This window comes from Arvicanthis niloticus, chromosome 13 (assembly GCF_011762505.2).
Source record: "Arvicanthis niloticus isolate mArvNil1 chromosome 13, mArvNil1.pat.X, whole genome shotgun sequence".
Lineage (NCBI taxonomy): Eukaryota > Metazoa > Chordata > Mammalia > Rodentia > Muridae > Arvicanthis > Arvicanthis niloticus.
The window spans coordinates 12,287,888-12,306,230 of NC_047670.1; the positions used below are offsets into that span (position 1 = coordinate 12,287,888).

At 41.9% G+C, this 18,343-nt stretch overlaps 1 pseudogene; it reads left to right on the forward strand.

Moving 5' to 3' along the window:
* Nucleotides 1-265: 265 nt before the first annotated feature.
* LOC117718686 (LIM domain kinase 2 pseudogene) lies at nt 266-2,999 on the forward strand (annotated as a pseudogene).
* Nucleotides 3,000-18,343: the final 15,344 nt, after the last annotated feature.

Sequence of the window (18,343 nt, forward strand, 5' to 3'; positions counted from 1 at the left end):
GGTAGGAGACACACCAGCCATGTGTTCCTTCGGGAATCTGCCAAGGAGTCGGGCCTGGAGTCCTCTCTGTTCCTGCTGCTTCAGAGGCAGAGGTGAGCACTGAGCTCCAACCAAAGGTGCCTGTTATAGTGGCTGTCTGCAGCCAGCCACAGGTGCTCTCAGACAGGTTTGCAGCTGAGCCTGTGTATTGGATGTGGAAAGAAGATGGGGAGTTACTTGTCTGTCCTGGCTTACTTCACCTCAGAGACCCCTTCAGGCATTCAGAATGCCAGGAATCCCTCACCAATGGTACTATGAGACCAGTAGGAAGCTGCACTGCCACAAGGGCTACTGGGCTAAGTTTGGAGAATTCTGCCATGGATGCTTCCTGCTGATGGCAGGGCCTGCCATGGTGGCTGGGGCGTTTAAGTAACACCCTGAGTATTTTGCCTGTATGAATCGCAAGGTGAACACTGAGGATGAGGATGCATATGCCCTGGTACGCATGCTACACTCTACTGTGGGAAGTGCCACAATGAGGTGATGCTGGTACCTATGTTTGAAAGACTGTCTACAGAGTCTGTCCAGGACCAGCTGCCCTACTCTGTCACTCTCATCTCCATGCCTGCCACCACTGAGCATAGATGTGGCTTCGCTGTGTCTGTGGAAGGTGCCTCTTCTATGCCACCACTGTGCAAGTGAAAGAGGTCAACTAGATACACATCAGTCCCAACAATGGACATGCCATCCACCCTGAGGACTGCATCTTGGAGATCAATGGGACCCCTGTCCTCACTCTCTGAGAAGAGGAATGGAGGATGTGATTAACCAGGTAAGTCAGACACTTCAGTGACCAAGCCAGCTCAATCAGTCAAGAGATTCTCCAGGGCAGGAGTAAAGATTAAAAAGAAAGAACACTATTAGACAGCATTGTTGCATGACCCCAGCCAGTTCTGAGGCTGAAGAGGGTTTACTTTTTTTTTTTTTTCCAGTCTGCTTTTATACCATTTTAAGTACATGCAAAATGATAAGATCAGTTCTCGGTCAAGGAACAAGCAAGGCAATGAACAAAATCCCATAAACACCTTGGGGACTAGTCAGGATGACCAAAAGGAATGCCACACATGCCTCCGCTGAATCTGCTCTGAGCCTTGCATTAACTTAAATGTAATTTTTTTTTTTTTTTTTTTTTTTTTTTGGTTTTTTGAGACAGGGTTTCTCTGTGTAGCCCTGGCCGTCCTGGAACTCACTCTGTAGACCAGGCTGGCCTCGAACTCAGAAATCTGCCTGCCTCTGCCTCCCAAGTGCTGGGATTAAAGGCGTGTGCCACCACTGCCCGGCAAATGTAAATATTCTTAACTTTCGCCTACTTCCTGCGTTCTGACCCAAAGTCAGATTCCTGCCTTGAACTTACTTCTTTTGTCCTGGCCCACTGACAAATTCCTGCCAAGTGTCTAGAAACAAGCAGCCCCAAAAAGCTCTCTACACTTCAGCTGCAGATTGAACATGACCTTGTCCCCTAGTCCCTGGACCAGTAACAGCTAGATACCCAGCTTTCTCTCCACATGCAGACTACTGGACATTCACAATCAGCATGTTGGACATGCCTTGCTCTCAGACTCCAGGCTCCCAGACATGTGGACAAAGACCTCCATTGATCAGTGCCTTTCAGTCACATAGGTCAATGCCCCTACCAGCCCCTCCACAGGTAGAGGGCATGACTACAGGCCTCAGGGCCTCGAGAGGTCTCCATATTAATGAGATACCTAAATGCCAGAGGGTGTAGCCAATTAAGCATTCCTTCCTAGAACCTTCTCCCTCCTCCCTCCCTATTTAACTCAGGTCTGCCCTGAGGAAGGGGGGGGGGTGTTAAGCATTACAGCTCATCCACTTTCCACCATGACAATAAACCTTTTAAAACCATGGACTTCCCCGTATATTTAGGGCCTGCTGTAGAGAACCATGGAGGGAGCCTTAGACTACTGAGCTGCTGTTTAATCTCCCACAGAGGACTTCTCTACCTTCACTGCGGAGACCACCAATTCAAGCAAGCTAGCTGACCCAGCCAAGCGAGTGATGTAACCAAGAGTCTCTACTCCCAGGGGCGTTGTTGGGCTTCTCTCTCTCTTGTCCCTCTTGGCTGCAGGCCAGTCTAGCCTGAACGTCCCCGTCCTCAGTCTCAGTTCTTCCACGGCTCCCAACGGTGTCTGGGAGCCCAAGGACAGAGACCACCGGCCTCTGGGTCAGTCACCTCAGCCCGGAGACCCCCACTCAGGAGCCCTGCCCCTGCGGGACTTTAGGCTGAGACCTCTCCATGCCTAGGCAGAGCCCCGGTGGCTTCTCATAGCCCAGCGTCTGCCTGGAGCATGGAGGGAACTCAGTCAAATTCCTGTGCTTCTACCTCCCTGAGCCTCTGCGGACACTCAGGATCCACAACTCTGCCCAACAGGACCCACACCCACACACAAGCTACAGTCCTTTACCCCTGGCAACAGAAGGTCAGGTTTGCCAAAGGCATCTCGTCTGGAATAGCCTATTTACACTCCATGTGCATCATCCACGAGGATCTGAACTCACACAACTGTCTCATCAAAATGGATGCAAGACGGTGGTGGTAGCAGACTTTGGACTGTCGTGTCTTATAGTAGAGAAGAGAGGAAAAGGTCTCCAGTAGAGAAGACCAGCACCAAGAAAAGCACCTCAAGCAAGAGCGACCACAAGAAGCGCTACACCGTGGTGGGAAACCCCTACTGGAGATGTTGAGTAGCAAGAGCTCTGATGACACAGTGGATGTTTTCTCTTTTGGGGTCATTCTCTGTGAGATCATTGGGCGGGTATATGCTGATCCTGATTGTCTGACTCCCACACTGGACTTTGACCTCAGTGTAAAGCTTTTCTGGGAGAAGTTTGTCCCAATAGATTGTCCTCCAGCCTTCTTCCTCCTGGCTGCCATCTGCTGCAAACTAGAGCCTGCAAGTGTCGGAGTGGTAGGCCTGAGGTGGGCCATGAAAGCAGACTAAATAAATTAAGCAGTTAACATAAAAAATATTAAAATGGAATAAAGACAGTTCAAAAAGAGAACTATGGGCCAATCTTTGAGTCCTGGGAGTCTCACTTCCCAGGTCTCTAATACATTGTAGAGTTTCTAGAGGGTCCTCATACCTCCTAGTTCCTGAGGTTGCCTGTTTCCATTCATTCTGCTGGCCCTCAGGGATTCATTGCTTTTCCCTCCACCCCCAATAGCTAATCATACCCCCTCTTTCCCCCCCCCCCCCCCCGTCCCCTCTTCTACCCAGGTCTTACCTCCTGCTTCCCCCATGATTGCTTTCTTGTCCCTCCCAAGTGGGATTGAGTCATTCTCGATTGTTAACCTTCGTAAGTTTATTATCCAGGGTGTTCTATACATTTTTGGCTAATATCCAATTATAGGTGAATACATACCTTGTATGTCTTTTTGGGTCTAAGTAACCTCCTTCAGAATACTTTCTAGTTCAATTCATTTGCCTGCAAAACTCATGATGTCCTCGTTTTTAGTAGCTGAATAGTATCCCATTGAGTGAATGAACCACATTTTCTGTATCTATTCTTCCGTTGTGGGACATCTGGGTTGTTTTCAGCTTCTGTCTACCACAAATAAGGCTGCTATGTGTCCTGTCCAGCAGGACATTAAACAGGGGTCTGGGGAGATCACCTGAAAGAGAGCGGGGGTTGGGGGGGGTAGCAGGCAAAGACACAAAGAATGGCGACCCGTCTATAGGCTGATCAGATCGCAAATTTTACTGTTCCACACAGGGGTTATATACACAAAAAGGCAGGGTGTGGGGGGAAGGGGATGATGCAGGAGCGTAAGTGTTTTTAGGGGGAATACAGATATCTTCCAGAACAGAGTATCATCTGGGTGAAGCTTCAGGGGGCAGGTCACTCCAACTCCACCTATGATTTACTTGTCCCTATCTAAGTTCAGGATAATAATAATAATAATAATAATAATAATAATAATAATATTAATCCATCAAGGTTACTTATCTACAAGGTCTATGACTAGAGCCTGGCCACTGTCCACCAAAGCTGCTTGTTTACAATAGCTTCTAGCCGTCTGTTTCAAGGCTTTTTTCACAGAGACCCAAGACTTTGTGCTAGCAGGCTGGCTTTCAGCTTATAGCTGATTCCAGGCCTTCAGTGTATAAGCAGAGATGCCTCTGACAGGTATGAACATAGTGGAACATGTGCCCCTGTGCCATGGTGGGGCATCATTTGGATACATGACCAAGAGTTGTATTGCAGGTCTTCAGGTAGATCTATTTCCAGTTTTCTGAGGAACTTCCAGATTGATTTCCAGAGTTGTTGAACCAGTTTGCAATCCCACCAAAAATGGGGGAATGTTCCTCTTTCTCCACATCCTCGCCAATATGTGCTGTCACCTGAGTTTTTGATCTTAGTCATTCTGATTAGTATAAGGTGAATCTCAGGGTCATCTTGATTTTCATTTCTCTGATGACTAAGGACTTTGAACATTTCTTTAAGTGCTTCTTGGCCACTCGAGATTCTTCTGTTGTGAACTCTCTGTTTAGCTCTGTACCCTGTTTATAAATCGGAGTATTTGGTTTTTTTGGAGGTTAGCTTCTTGAGAGATCTTTATATATTTTGGATATTAGCTATCTGTAGGATGTAGGGTTAGTGAAGTGTTTTTTTCCCCACAATCTGTAGGTTGCTGATTTGTCCTAATGATGGTGTGTTTTGCCTAACGGAAACTTTTTAGTTTTATGAGGTCCCATTTCTCAATTGTTGATCTTAGAGACTGAGCCATTGGAGTTCTGGTTAGGAAATTTCCCCATGTGCCTATGAGTTTTGGACTCTTTCCCAGTTTCTCTTCTGTTAGATTCGGTGTATCTGGTTTTATGTTGAGGTCCTTGATCTACTCAGACTTGAGCTTTGTGCAAGGTAGCAAATATGGATCTATTTTCATTTTTCTACATATAGACTGCAGGTTAGGGCAGCACCATTTATTGAAGATTCTTTCTATTTTCCTTTGTATATTTTTGGCTTCTTTGTCAAAACTCAGGTATCAAGTGTGTGGTTTTATTTCTGAATCTTCAATTCTATTCCATTCGTCAGCCTGTACATCTCTGTAACAATAGCATGCAGTTTTTACTACTATTGCCTGTAGTATAGCTTGAGGTCAAGAACGGTAATTCTCCCAGAAGTTCTTTTATTGTTAAGAAATGTTTTTGCTATTCTGGGTTTTTTGTTTTTTTTTTTTTTCATATGAAATTGAGAATTGCTCTTTCCATGTCTTTGAAGAATTATGTTGGAATTTATGGGTTTGCACTGAATGTGTACATTGCTTTTGGTAGGATGGCCATTTTTACTATATTAATTCTACCAATCCATGAGCATGGGAGTTCTTTCCATTTTCTGAGGTCTTCTTTGATTTCTTTCTTGAAAGACTTGATCTTTTACTTGTTTGGTCAGAGTTGCCACAAGGTATTTTATATTATTTGTGGAGGTTGTTATATCCCTGTTTTCTTTCTCAGCCTATTTATCATTTGTATAAAGGAAAGCTACTGATTTGTTTGAGTTAATTTTACATCCAGCCACTTTGTTAAAGTTGTTTATCAGCTGTAGAAGTTCTCTGGTTCTTTTGGAATCTCTCGTGTATACTATCATATCATCTTCAAATAGTGATACTTTGACTTCTTCTTTCCCAATTTGTATCTCCTTGATCTTCTATTGCTCTGGGTAGAACTTCAAGGCATCCTTGTCTTGTCCCTAATTTTAGTGGCATTTCTTCAATTATCTCTCCATTTAGTTTGATGTTGGCTACTGATTTGCTGTGTATTGCTTTTACTATGTTTAGGGATGTGCCTTGAATTTCTGTTCTTTCCAAGACTTTTAACATGAAGGAGTGTTGAATTTTGTCAAATGCGTTTTGGGCATTTAATGAGATGATCATGTAATTGTTTTTTTTTAAGATTGTTTATTTAGTGGGTTACATTAATATGTGTTTTTGTATATTGAACCAACCTTGCATCTCTGGGATGAAGCCTACTTCATTTTAGCTAATGACAGGTTTTTTTTTTTTCACTTTTTTTATTGGACATTTTATTTACATTTCAGATGCCATCCCCTTTCCCCATTTCCTCTCCCTAGAAAACCCCTATCCCGTACCCCCTTCTCCTTTTTGCTTTTATACAATTTTTTTTAATGTTAACCAATGGCTTTATAAATTTGGTAATGCTCAATATCAATCAGAAGTGTAACCTAATACCCAACCTACATATATCAACTATCTTTGACTGGCGGAGACATGTGAACATCTGCCTCCATATCTGGCCCCCCTCTCTCTTTTTCTCTCATCACCTAGCTCCTCCTCTCCTTCTCCTCCTCCTCTCCTTACTCCTCCTCTTCTTACTCCTCCCACCTTAGCACCTCCTACATATCACCCTTTATTAAAATAAAATTTTCTCTCAAAATACAGTTAGAGCATAACTATACCAATTTATATCAGTAAGGTGCAAGATAGACCTAATACCCAGTCCATCATTTTGTTGACTAAGCAGAACCTCTGTCACCTCTCCTAAATAAAAGACTTAGTTCTGAACCTGGCTTTTTTTTCTTGGCTTTAGAATGAATGTCAGCTGAAAACTATCCTCTCAAATCTTTTCTCTCAAAGTAAATAGCAAGGATTGGCTATGAGACTATAAGTTTCAACCCCATCAGAAATCCAGAATGACTGAGTTAATTGAAATTATGGGAAGCACAAAGCACAGCTTCTAAAACATAGCCAATTTATAGAGACCGCTGAACGCCTGGACAGTCCCTATACTACAAAACGTTGAAGCATCTGATCTTCAGCCTTCTGGCCCAGGATCATCTGACAGACCTAGTGATGCAGAATTATTAAGGGCTGATTACTCTGTCTTGGCAGATATAATCAGTCGACTATTCTGCAAATGTGTCCTTTTCTGGACAGTGATTTGTCTGTAGATGGAAAGAGGCAATTCTTGCCTAGTGGCTGACTCACTACAATTGGAATAACTCCAAAGATGCTCAATTTCTTCTTAGAATCCAAGATAGGAAGCTGTCAGGAGCAGACAAGTCTCTAATCAAAATGAACATTAATACAGAAATGTTTGCAATGTCAATTCTGTGGATTTCTGATCTTTTGAAAACCAACTATTTATTTAAGGCAATCTGGACTGTTGTCTGTTAACTCCTCTCAGCTATTTCTAAAGAAAATATAGAAAACACCCTAGCAATAAACTCAGAGCCATGAATTTGCTCACAGGCTAACCATCTCAAATAAGTTTAAAAAGTTAAAGAAGGACTGGGTCTAAGCCTTGTATTCCTAAATGTGTTATACAGGAGCAATGCCTATGATAGTAACAATATTCATCTCACTTTTATATTAATAAGCTCATACAAATGAAAACCTTAAATTTGAAATCAAAGTAAATTTTGTACCATTTAAGAAATTATAACTTCATCTTAATAACAATTATACATATTTCTACCAGTAGGTTATGGCTATGCAATAAATCCTAGCTAATCCTCCCTGTTCCACCAAAACCACTACTTTTCCCTAAAAAGACCGCCCAATATTAACCACCTCAGTCCCCAAGCCCAGGGAATAGGGGCGCCGACTCTTCATTAACTTCTTCAAGCTGATTATGTTTGTTGACATATTAGAAGAGGGGTTGGGGGGGAGAGTAAATTGATAAACCTCTGACACTGTGTCTTCACTGCATCTAGCTGGAATTCCAGGACATCAGATGTTTGGGCAGGTCTGCTCAGTTTGCCTGATGAGTAGATACACCAAGGCTATGTATTCTGCAATATACAATTCTCAAAACAAATTTTAGTATCAAGATAATTGTTTGTTTGAATTCTGGAATCTAGTCTTCTGGCAGCCTGCCTCTGTCATGTCTAATCATATAATTCTGGGAGTTGCTATGAGAATGTGCTCCCACCATCCTTTCATTTTTGCCTTCCTGCTCTCAAATTTCTCAACATCAGAAAATCCAAACTTTCGGGCACCTAGGCCCTCCACTTCCACTGATGCCTAACCCCTTACCCCATTCCCCCCCTCCAATTACTATGAGGGTGTGCTCCCACCATCCTCTCATTCCTGCCTCCCTACTCTTGAAATTCCCCAACACTTGGGAATCCATACTTTCAGGCACCAAGGCCCTCTACTTCCACTGATGCCTAACCCCTTACCCCATTTTTCCTCCTCCAATCACTATAAGGGTGTGCTCCCACCATCCTCTCATTCCCACCTCCCTGCTCTTGAAATACCCCAACACTAGGGAATCCAAACTTTCAGGTACCAAGGCTGTCCACTTCCACTGATGCCTGGCAAGTCCACACTCAACTACCTATACAGGTGGAGCCATGAGTCCCTCCTTCCTTTTATGTTCTTGGGCTGGAGATTTTAGAATGGCTACTCCAGCTTGTTTCTTAGGACCATTTGCTTGAAATTTTTTTTCCCAGCCTTTTACTCTAAGGTAGAGTCTGTCTTTGTCACTGAGGCGGGTTTCCTGTATGCAGCAAAATGCTGGGTCCCGTTTATGTATCCAGTCCATTAGCCTATGTCTTTTAATTTGGGAATTGAGTCCATTGATGTTAAGAGATATTAATGAACAATGACTGTTGTCTCCTGTTATTTTTGTTTTAAAGGTGAAGTTATCTTTGTGTGGCTATCTTCTTTTGGATTTGTTGGAAGAGGTTTACTTTCTTGCTCTTTCTAGGATATAATTTCCCTCCTTGTATTGGAGCTTTCCTGCTATTATCCTTTGTAATGCTGGGTTTGTGGAAAGATATTGTGTAAATTTGGTTTTGTTGAGGAATATCTTGGTTTCTCCATCTATGGTAATTGAGAGTTTTGCTGGGTATAGTAGCCTGGGCTGGCATTTGTGTTCTCTTATGGTCTGTATGACATCTGCCCAGCATCTTCCAGCTTTTATAGTATCTGGTGAGAAGTCTGGTGTAATTCTGATAGATCTGCCTTTATATGTTACTTGGCCTTTCTCCCTTACTGCATTTAATATTCTTTCTTTATTTTGTGCACTTGGTGTTTTGATTATTATGTGAAGGGAGGTATTTCTTTTCTGGTCTAGTCTATTTGTCATTCTATAGGCTTCTTGTATGTTTATGGGCATCTCGTTCTTTAGATTAGGGAAGTTTTCTTCTATAATTTTGTTGAAGATATTTATTGGCCCTTTAAGTTGGGAATCTTCACTCTCATATATACCTATTGTCCCCAGGTTTGTTCTTCTCATTGTGTCCTGAATTTCCTGGACGTTTTGTGTTAAGAACTTTTTGCATTTTGCATTATCTTTGACAGTTGTGTTGATATTTTCTATGATATCTTCTGCACCTGAGATTCTCTCTTCTATCTCTTGTATTCTGTTGGTGATGCTTGTGTCTATGCCACCTGATTTCTTTCCTAGGTTTCCTATCTCCAGGGTAGTCTCCCTTTGTGATTTCTTGATTGTTTCTACTTCCATTTTTATGTCCTGGATGGTTTTGTTCAATTCCTTCACCTGTTTGGTTGTGTTCTCTTGTAATTCTTTAAGGAATTTTTGTGTTTCCTCTTTAAGGGCTTCTACCTGTTTACCTGTGTTCTCCTCAAATTCTTTGAGAGTGTTATTTATATCCTTCGTAATATCCTCTATCATCATCATTAGAAGTGATTTCAAATCTGAATCTTGCTTTCCTAGTGATATGGGGAATTTAGGGCTTTCTTGTGTGGGAGAACTAGGTTCTAATGATGCCAAGTACCCTGGGTTACTGATGTTTATGTTCTTGCGCTTGCCTTTTGCCATCTGGATCTTCTTAGTGATACCTGCCCTGTCCCTGACTGGAGCCTGTCTTTCCTATTTTCTTGGTTGTAACAGAAGTTTGTGGGGTGGGTGTAACTACTGGGATAAGCGCTGGGCCCCAAAATTCTGCTCAGTGCTCAAGCTCAGACAGGATACTGCTTGAGTTAGAGCACCTGGGGTCCCCACTTCCTCTGGGTTCTTGGAGATTGGAGGCAGAGCTGCCACCCAAGATCTGCTCAGTGCTCTGGCCCAGACTGGAAGGAACCAGTGTTCCAGGCCAGGAGTGACTTCCTGTGTTTTTGTAGGTCCCAGTTACTCCCTGTTTGGGGCGAGCCTTGCTGTCTGCTTACCTTAGATACTGTCCGAGTTAGATCACCTGGGACCCCCGCTTCCTCTGGTTTCTTGGAGATTGGGGGCAGAGCTGCCACCCAAGATCTGCTCAGTGCTCTGGCCCAGACTGGAAGCTTCCTGTATTTCTTTACAGGAGTTCTTTATAGCCTTCTTAAAGGACTCTAGTATCTTCATGATATTGGACTTTAGGTCAGCATTCTGGTTTTCAGGTGTGTTGGTGTATCCAGGTCTTGCTGTGGTGGGAGAACTGGGTTCTGATGGTGCCAAAGTTTATTGGTTTCTGTTGCTTATGGTCCTGTACTTGCCTCGCACTATCTGGTTATCTCTGGTGTTAGCTGGGCTGAGTTTGTCTGTCTGGAGCCTGCCTCCTGTGTCCCTGGGTTACAGAGGGTCTCCTGGGAGGCCTGTCACCCTGGATATAGCAGACCTCCTGGATGGCCTTAAGAGCATGGGGTCTTCAAAGGGATAGGCAAGCTGATGATCTGCCCAGGCAGAAAGTACAGACCAGAAAGGGAGTGAAGGTAGCACAGGGGGTTTGGGTGGAAAAGGGTCTGGAATCCACTGGCCTCCTCGGGGTTCCCAGGTAGCCAGTTATTTGGGAGAATCCCTTACCTGTGGCTCTGGCTGTAGCAGACCTCCTGTGAGGGCTTCAGACTCTGGGGTCTTCAGAGGAGCAGACAAGGTGATGATCTGCCCAGATTTCTTATTTTAAATACATTTAGGTTTAAGGAGACATGCATGGTATTGTCTTTTATTTTCCCCTAAATAATGTACAAACTTCAACCTAGTCTACAGATGGAGTCAGAAGAGAGACAAGGGTGACATAAACTGTATCTGCATGGTGGTGCATGGTTAAAAACAGGATCTCTGAGCTTTTTTATAGAAGTACAGTCCATAGGTCATGATGATTGGCAAGATATGGACTAGAATGTCAGGGAATAAGTATGTATAAATTTGAGGGTGGATCATATTTTAATTATGTAACCTGGACACAAGAATTAAACCTGGTGGCCACAGCAGAATTTCTCAGACAAGTTATATTTAGAAAACAACTTGATTTCCATTTTCACTGAAGATCAGTAGTAAGATACAGGTCTTGTTATAAAGAAGATGGAACACAGAAAGGCTGGGTTATTTCACAAATAAAATGTTTTTATTTAGTAGAACAGCTAGAGAGGATGCCCCCCAAAAAGATGCCATTTTTTTCTGACGTAAAAAATTAGTGTCAGAAGAGTTGACATGAGCATGATATTGGGAATTAGTGACAGGAGGAAAGGTCAGGCTATAGGTACAATGTAGGTATGGAATAGCAGATTAATGCTTCATTCTGTTCTTCATAGTTCTAGGTAATATGCACATATCTCCCATATTTTCATTGTCCAGTAAACACTCACACATTCTACCTTCTGTTATTGGTTCCTTGGAGTGGTAAGGTCAAAAAGGAGAAGATTTGATAACATTACAGATCCAAGGTAGAGGATATTGAAAGTGAAATGAAAAAAAAAAAAGAGGTATTCTCTTTCCCAACTAATTAATAAAGTCTTATACTTGGCAAAATGAACCAATTTGAACCTGTGCCTGTGGCCTTGGTGATACATAGTGCCCATGGCTTGGACCTGTTTTCTCCATGTCCACCATTTCTCCAAATAATTTCTGACACTGTAAGTATAGGAGGCACCTCACTAAAACTGATGGTTTCTATAACTGAAGAAAGAGATAAGAAGTGTGCATGCCATTTTAGATACATTTCTATTGCTGTAAAGAAACATCATGACCAATGCCATTTTTAAAAGAAAACATGTCATTGAGGGAATGCTTATAGTTTCTGAGAGTGAGTTCATGACCATCATGCCAGAAAGCATGGCAACAGCCAGGCAGGGTTCTGAAGCAGTAACAGAGCTTACAGTTTGCAACCACAACATCAAGGCAAAGTGAGTGGTGTGGAGAGTGGTGTGGACTTTTGAAACCTCAAAGTCCACTGCCAGTGATACACTTCCTTCAACAACACCATGCCTTCTAATACGTCCCAAACAGTCTACCAATTGTGGACCAAGCAGGGGGCCATTCTCATTCAAACTGCCACACACGGATACCGGAAAAGTAACCACAATGTAGCAAATAGGGTTTGGACCAGTTTTTTTTTTAATACTAAAGCCAAAATTAAAATTATAGATACTAAAGGGCTGATGATGCTTAGATTATAGAAGATGAGAAATATTGAAACCAGTAAAGGAGAAAAAGATGCATTGTTGATTCTGGCTTGTCGTCTCTTTGACTTAGCCTCTTTGACAATAGTGCATAAACATTCGAGTATGAACTTCAACACATGCATGGCAACAACTTGAATTCTATGAGATCCACTCTTCAAGAGTTTATGTCCTTGTTCTATCCCCTATTCTGGCTTCTAAGACTCTGCCTCCTCATGACAGTATTTGTAGAATACTGAGTAACAGTAACTGAGTAACAGAATATTTATAAAATTTGTAGAATAACTATTGTCCAGTGGTTGGTGCTTGTTACAAAAATTAAAAACTAAAAGCTTTTGGGGTCCTTAATGGTTTCCTAGATTTTATTTTTCTTCTTATACGTGCCTTGTTCCTTTTCTGACTCAGGAGGGAAAATGCATACTAAGATCAGAATACAATAAGTTGACTGTACTTAACTTCTACAAAATAGATGTATCTTTGGGGACATGAGACAGGGCATCAGCAAATGGTACCCTGCAACAGACTCCTACTGCCTAATGAAACATAACTGAAGATGGGTGGTACATGAAAAAGTGTCATTGGAAAACTTTCAGGGGCTTTGCTGAAATCAAAAGATGCAGGCTCACCTGCTTGCATGGTGAGATGGTGAGACCTAGCCAGGCTTTCCTTCTTTTTGCTTTTTCTTTCTATTTAATTTTGGTGTGTGTGTGTGTGTGTGTGTGTGTGTGTGTGTGTGTGTGTGTTTTGAAGCAATGTCATATTTGGTAAACTGAAATTATTGTGTTTTAGAAGCATTATGCAACACCTCCAACATCCCTTATAGAAAGACTGTCTTAGGGTTTTACTGCTGTGAACAGACACCATGACCAAGGCAACTCTTATAAGTACAACATTTAATTGGGTCTGGCTTAGAGCTTCAGAGGTTCAGTCCATTATCATCAAGATGGGAACATGGCAGCATCCAGGAGGATGGCCCAGGAGAAGCTGAGAGTTCAACATCTTCATCATGAAGGCTGCTAGAAGAACAACAATGGCTTCCAGGCAGCTAGGATGAGGGTCTTAAGCCAATGCCCACACTGACACACCTACTTCAAGAAGGCCATGTCTTCTAATAGTGCCACTCTCTGGGCCAAACTTATACAAGGCATCACAATGAAAATTAAAACTACAAGTCTGTGTGCTAACTTTATGAATCAAGTTAAAATTGATTTGTCAATTAGAACATAATGGTGCACTTTAAGTGCCAACACTTCAGTAACTAAGGCAGGATTACTGCCATGAATTTGAGATTACTGCCATGAATTTGAATTTATTATACAACATGAAAGTGTTGGATAATAAAACTTGGTCTCAAATCCATCTAATGGCTAAAGGTTCTTGACGCAAAGCTGAGAAAAGAAATTGGATGATTGAATGAATTTCTCCAAACCAGAGAGCTAGACTTTTTTTTAAAGTTTTATTTCATAGCTCAAATTGGTCTGAATGCCTTTTTTCTTTTATCTGAGCTTCTGATAGATAGTGTGATTCATATTGGGCTAGGCATATGATACTCCTTACCTATTTTTACACTCAGGAAACAGTGAGAGAAGAAACAGCAATACTTCTGCAAAAAGACTAAGAGACTGGGGTTAAAAGGGATCAAATGTTAAGTGTCAAAATACCCAGCAATAAGAAATATACACATAAATGAATACATTTGGGCTACTATCTTTGGGGAAAACAAATGGCATGTTTGTCCTGGAGAACACTGATCAAGTGAGGGCAAGACAGAGACAAGATGACTTTCACCTAGGATGGGTTTGAGAGAGCAAAATCAGAAAGATATTGGAAATCAAGGAATGGAGACTTTGATTGATGATGGGAAAGAGTGTGATTTACCCAAGTTGGGGACATTTCTAAGCAGTTGGCCACCTATAGATTTCCTGTGAGCTATCATGCATCTTCAGGAAGATATTTGGTACTTAGAAGGCAGACTAAAACAGAACCACTGAATATGCTGCCATCGATAAATCTTCCTTAAAACAAACAACAACAATCCCCTACATTTTGGTCGCAAGGTAGAACACAGACATGAAAATATAAAGAAAAATTGTTTAATCACATGACCAGAGAGAACCTTCAGTAGTTTCATCTGTGCATATACAAGCGCCCCCAATCTTTGCCCACTTAGGAAATCATCAGAAGCATTCCATGTTATAACTAGCCTTTCTTGTTAAAAATCAGTGATGATAATCTATAACCTCATATCCAGAAGCTAAGTAACCTTCAATTATGTAGATTCAGAATAATTAGAAATTTGCCTTTTTGCATTTTAAAATCTTTATAAACAATGTTACAGTGAAGCCTTTGCCAATAGGATTAGATACCTAACCATAATGATTGTCTTAAGATAAACGCCCAGGACAAACAGCATGCATGCTTTAAAGGAATTTGAAAAGGATTATAGCTTCCTTTATGAAAGTCATGTCAATTTATACTATTGGATTATGCTGACAGGATAGAAGGCTTTGCAGTGTGTCAATAAAGTGTACTTTTAAAGTTATTAATTTGGGGGAATACTGGCCATGCTAATCAACCACATTTGAGAATGGCAAAATTTTATCATTTATGTTTCTGTTAATAACCTTTCCCACGCTATTCTCCCTTCTCCCTGTTTTCTCTTTAGCATCACTTGGGTGCCCATCCTGCATAGAATTCTAGCTATTTTTTGAGGTAAGACATGTTTTTATTTAATTTATATATATATTTTCTTTTTTTAGATTAATTTTTATTGGATATTTTATTACATTTCAGATGTCATCCCTTTTTCCCATTTCCCCCTATCCAGAAATCTCCTATTTCACCCTACCTCCTCCTGCTTCTATAAGAATGTGCCCCCACCCAAATACTCACTCCTTCCTCCCCACCCTCGAATTTCCCCCACACTGGGGCATCCAGCTTTCATAGGACCAAGGATCTCCTTTCCCACCTATGCCCAACAAGGCCATCCTCTACACATATATCTGGAGCCATAGGTCCCTCCCTATGTGCTCCCAGGCTGGTGGTTTAGACCCTGGGAGCTCTGATTGGTTGGTATTGTTGCTCTCCCCATGGGGTCACAAAGCCCTTCAGTACCTTCAGTCTTCTCTCTAACTTCTCCATTGGGAACTCCATGATCAGTTCTATGGTTAGCTGTGGGCAACTGCCTCTGTATATGTAAGTCTCTGGCAGAGCCTCTAAGGAGACAGCTGTATCAGGCTCCTGACAGCATGCACTTCCTGACATCCACATCAGTGTCTGCCTTTGGTGACTGCACATGGGATGGATACCCAGTTGGAACAGTCTACAGATGGCCCCTCCTTCAGTTTCTGTCCCACAATTTTCTCTTTATTTGATCTAATGAGTATTTTGTTACTCCTTCCAAGAAAGACCAAAGCAACCAAACTTTGGTCTTCCTTCTTCATGAGCTTCATGTGGTCTGTGAGTTGTATTTTGGATATGGTGAGCATTTGGGCTAATATCCACTTATCAGTGAGTGAATACCACGTGTGCTCTTTGGTGATTGGGTTTCCTCACTCAGAATGTTATTTTCTAGTTCCATCCATTTCCCTAAGAATTTCATGACTTCATTGTTTTTAATAGCTGAGTAATACTCCATTGTGTAAATGTACCACATTTTCTGTATCCATTCCTCTGTTGAGGGACATCTGGGTTCTTTCCAGCCTCTGGTTACTATAAATAAGGCTGCTATGAACATAGTAGAGCTAGTGTCCTTGTTATATTTTGGAGCATCTTCTGGGTATATGCCCAGGCATGGTATAGCTGGGTCCTCAGGTAATGCTATGTCCAATTTTCTGAGGAACTGCCAGACTGATTTCCAGAGTGGTTGTAGCAGCCTCCAATCCCACCAACAATGGAGAAGTGTTCCTCTTTCTCCACATCCTTGCCAGAATCTGCTGTCACCTGAGTTTTTTACTTTAGTCATTCTGACTGGTGTGAGGTGTAATCTTAGGGTTGTTTTGATTTGCATTTCCCTGATTACTAAGGTTGTTGACAATTTCTTTAGGTGCTTCTCAGCCATTCGAGTTTCCTCAGTTAAGAATTCTTTGTTTAGCTCTGTACCCCATTTTTAATAGGGTAATTTGATTGTCTGGTGTCAAGAACTGCAGTGCCGCCGGGCAGTGGTGGCGCACGCCTTTAATCCCAGCACTTGGGAGGCAGAGGCAGGCAGATTTCTGAGTTCGAGGCCAGCCTGGTCTACAGAGTGAGTTCCAGGACAGCCAGGGCTACACAGAGAAACCCTGTCTCGAAAAACCAAAAAAAAAAAAAAAAAAAAAAAAAAAAAAAAAAAAAAGAACTGCAGTGCCCCACGTTTGGGGGCCAAAATGTCATGGACCGCTCTATCAATGTTGGAACCTGCATTGCCAAAGGCCTTGGGGGCTAAACTGTTAGAACCCGCACTGCCCCAAGCTGCTCTGGTCTTCAGGTCGGGGTTCAGCAAGAGAGAGAGTGAGGATGGATGAGAAGAATGGAGACCAGACAGAGTGTGATTCAATCCCATTTATTCTTCAGTCTCTCTTCTTCTCTCCAAGTCCCTAGTTCCCAGTCCTAGTTCTAAGGTGCTAGTCTCTTTCCCAGTTCCAAGTTACTTCTTCCTAGTGCAAGTGTCTAATAATTGTTGCCTGTCTCAAGTCTCAAGTGCCTACTATCTAATTCCAAGTTCTTCCTCCAAGTGCCAAGTGCCTAATACCTAATAATTTCTTCTGTCTGCCTCTCGCCTTTTATATGTCTCACCTCTAAGCCATGCCTCTAAGTCACACCTTTAAGTCATGCCCTTAGGTCTCACACACCCAAGGGAAGATCCTGGATATCTAAAACAAGATGTTATCAGAGTGTGCTCAGCTGCTGTAGACTATTGTAAACAAGTCTCTTGTCAGGGTATGTGGCTCAAGATGGCTGCAAGGATGATAGCCCCCCCCCCCCCCACACACACACACAGTCTGGAGTCTAATTTCTTGAGTTCTTTGTATATATTGGATATTAGCCCTCTATCAGATGTAGGATTGGTAAAGATCTTTTCCCAATCTGTTGGTTGCCATTTTGTCCTACTGACAGTGTCCTTTGTTTTACAGAAGGACAGTGTCCTTTGCAATTTTATGAGGTCCCATTTGTCAATTCTTAATCTTAGATCATAAGCCATTGGTGTTCTGTTCAGGAACTTTCTCCTGTGTCCATGTAGTCAAGGCTCTTTCCCACTTTCTCGTCTATTAGTTTCAGTATATCTGCTTTTATGTGAAGGTTCTTTATCCACTTTGACTTGAGTTTTGTACAGGGAGATAAGAATGGATTGATTTGCATCCTTCTACATGCTGAGCTCCAGTTGAACCAGAACCATTTGTTGAAAATGCTGTCCTTTTTCCACTGGATGGTTTTAGCTCCTTTGTTAAAGATCAAGTTGCCATAGGTGTGCGGGTTCATTTCTGAATCTTCAGCTCTATTCCATTGATCTTCCTGCCTGTCTCTGTACCAATACCATGCAGTTTTTATCACTATTGCTTTGTAATACAGCTAGAGGTCAGGGATGTTGATTCCCGCAGAAGTTCTTTTTATTGTTGAGAATAGTTGTCGCTATCCTCTTCTTCTTCTTCTTCTTCTTCTTCTTTTTTTTTTTTTTTTTTTTGTCATTTGAAATGAATTTGCAAATTGCTCTTTCTAACTCTATGAAGAATTGAGTTGGAATTTTGATGGGGATTGCATTGAATCTATACTTTGCTTTCAGCAAGATGGCCATTTTTACTATATTTATCCTCCCAAACCATGAGCATGGGGGGGTCTTTCCATCTTCTAAGATCTTCTATAATTTCTTTCTTTGGAGACTTGAAGTTCTTGTCATACAGATCTTTCACTTGCTTGGTTAGATTCACACCGAGGTATTTTATATTATTGGTGACTATTGTGAAGGGTGTCATTACACTAATTTCTTTCTAAGCCTGTTTATCCTTT